Here is a 3,203-nt window from a genome sequence, read left to right on the forward strand (position 1 = left end):
AGATTCAAACTCTGGCACGGGCATACCCTGAAGTGCCGGTGCACTAGTATTCTAGGATGGAATCGGGTGCTCACTATTCTCTTCATAACTTTCACTACCTGATCCATGGCTATTCTCTTGATCAACTGCCCTTCTCGAATTCATAGAATCTGACATCTAATATAACATACATAAGAATAATACTTAAATTAGTAAGGAGAGACATAAATCATATTATATTCATACCCTATAGTAACCTTGACATCTTAGTGGTATGCAAACCCCTTTTACAATAAAATACACTCAGTTTCGACCGAAAATCAGCTAAACTTGTAGCTCTGATACCAATAAATATAACACCCATATCCCATATACCTTTTTGTACATGAGATATAGATGTCACATCACTTTAAAGACATTACCTCTTTCGAAAACCCATAAAATTTTGTTTCTTTTCTTAAAACATTTTAATTTAATATTTATAAAACATTCATTAAAGACTTCAGTATATAAAAAAGTTATCATTCTAGGATTTTATATTTCCTACATCATTATAAAATCAAAAACTTTACAAAGCGTTATCATAATTCTATTACATGCCAACTAATAATATCAAAATAGACATAATTATCATACAATTATTGATAAGGCGATTTCAGATTTGTGATGTCAAATGTACTCCTTATTCGGCTTGATAGAACCTACGCATGAAATAAACATACGTTAAGTATTTCCTTAGTGAGGCAAGAATACTATTGATATGATATCATTACTTTATTATTTCATATCCATAGAATACTAATTCATTCATTTAAAATCATTATCATTTCGTTGAGATGTATACGTAGTGCCTATACGATCATTCATAAATAGATTATGAATTATGTGGTTCGCACACATAGTGCCTATACGATTGTTCATCGACATATGATGAATTCTGTGGGTTGCACACTTAGTGCCAATACGGTTGTTCATCAACATATGATGAATTCCGTGGGTTGCACACTTAGTGCCTATACGGTTGTTCATCAACATATGATGAATTCTGTGGGTTGCACACTGAGGTGGTGTTTGTTTTTGCAGAGGTAAAAGGTCTGCAGTCTGCGGACCACATCTGCAGTCATCTGCAGCAGAAGAGGTGGACCAAAAGTCTGCTGTCTGCAATAAGAAGACTGTTTGTTTTTTAACGTCTGCAGACTGCTAAAATGAACTTAAATATAAATAAACTGATTTTTTAAACTTAAAAGAGTTTTGCAATATTGAGATTTAAATAATTTTAGTTTTACAATACTGAAATTTAAATAATCCATACAACGACAATAATAAATTATTTAAAATAAATCAATTCATATTTTAAAATAAATCAATCCATACTAATAAATTATTTAAAATAAATCAATCCATACAACTACAATAATAAATCAATCGATATTTTAAAATAAATCAATCCATACAAATAAATTATTTAAAATAAATCAATACATACTAATAAATTATTTAAAATAAATCAATCCATATTTTAAAATAAATCAATCCATACTAATAAATTATTTAAAATAAATCAATCCATACAACTACAATAATAAATCAATCCATATTTTAAATAAATCAATACATACTAATAAATTATTTAAAATAAATCAATTCACATTTTAAAATAAATCAATACATACTAATAAATTATTTAAAATAAATCAATCCATATTTTAAAATAAATCAATCCATACTAATAAATTATTTAAAATAAATCAATCCATACAACTACAATAATAAATCAATCCATATTTTAAAATAAATCAATCCATACAAATAAATTATTTAAAATAAATCAATCCATATTTTAAAATAAATCAATCCATACTAATAAATTATTTAAAATAAATCAATCCATATTTTAAAATAAATCAATCCATACTAATAAATTTTTTAAAATAAATCAATCCATACAACTACAATAATAAATCAATCCATATTTTAAAATAAATCAATCCATACTAATAAATTATTTAAAATAAATCAATCCATATTTTAAAATAAATCAATACATACTAATAAATTATTTAAAATAAATCAATCCATATTTTAAAATAAATCAATCCATACTAATAAATTATTTTAAAATAAATCAATCCATATTTTATAATAATTTATTTTAAAATAAATTATTTTATAATAAATTATTTTAAAATAAATAACCTTATTAAATTATTTAAAATTATTTTAATAAATAACTATATTTTAATAAATAATTATATTTTATAATTGTTCTTGAAGACGTTTGAAGACATAAAACCAAGTCTGCACCAAAAAGAGCTCGCGCAGACGTTTGAAGAGCTTCTGTCTTCTAAAAAACAAACAGTCTGCGAAGCCTAATGTCTGCGCGTGGTCTGCGCGACGCAAACATAAGTGGTTTGAAGAGCTTGCACAATGAAAACAAACACCACCTTAGTGCCTAGACGGTTGTTCATCAACATATGATGAATATCGTGGATTGCATACTTAGTGCCTATACGGTTGTTCATCAACATATGATGAATTCTATGGGTTGCACACTTAGTGCCTATACGGTTGTTCATCAACATATGATGAATTTTGTGGGTTGCACACTTAGTGCCTATACGGTTGTTCATCAACATATGATGAATTCTGTGGGTTGCACACTTAGTGCCTATAGTACATATAGTACTAATATACAAATGCAACATATGCCTTTAACAACATGCTTCTCTAACTTTTAATGTACATAATAAATGCACTCACCTGGTACATCTCGGTTGTATGCTTTAAGGATGTCCAACTACTTGGAAATTTTATCTTTGCCCTTGTTCATGCTTGACTCGGGAATTGGGTTACGATCTACTCAATCATCCATTAAAGACACATACCATACCAAATGTTAGTATATTCTCTGGCATTTAGCATTTATACTTTAATAATACTCACAAGTACTAATATTTAGATTTCTATAACAATTTCAGTCTATTTTTAAATTCTAGGCTCAATAGTATCGGTACCCCTACCCTGGTATCGATATTTCTATACTATGGTACCGATACCCCCTTTCAGTATCGATACCATTTTGACATTCTGGAATCCATGGTATCGTTACTTTTCTTTTGGTATCGATACCCGATTAGTATCGATACTAATTACATTAGTACTGATATTGTTCATCATATTTCTACCCATTTAAACCTATAGTATCGGTACTGTTCTATTAGTAC

Source organism: Hibiscus syriacus, unplaced genomic scaffold (genome assembly GCF_006381635.1).
Source record: "Hibiscus syriacus cultivar Baekdansim isolate YM2019G1 unplaced genomic scaffold, ASM638163v2 tig00002237_pilon, whole genome shotgun sequence".
NCBI classification, from domain to species: Eukaryota; Viridiplantae; Streptophyta; class Magnoliopsida; order Malvales; family Malvaceae; genus Hibiscus; species Hibiscus syriacus.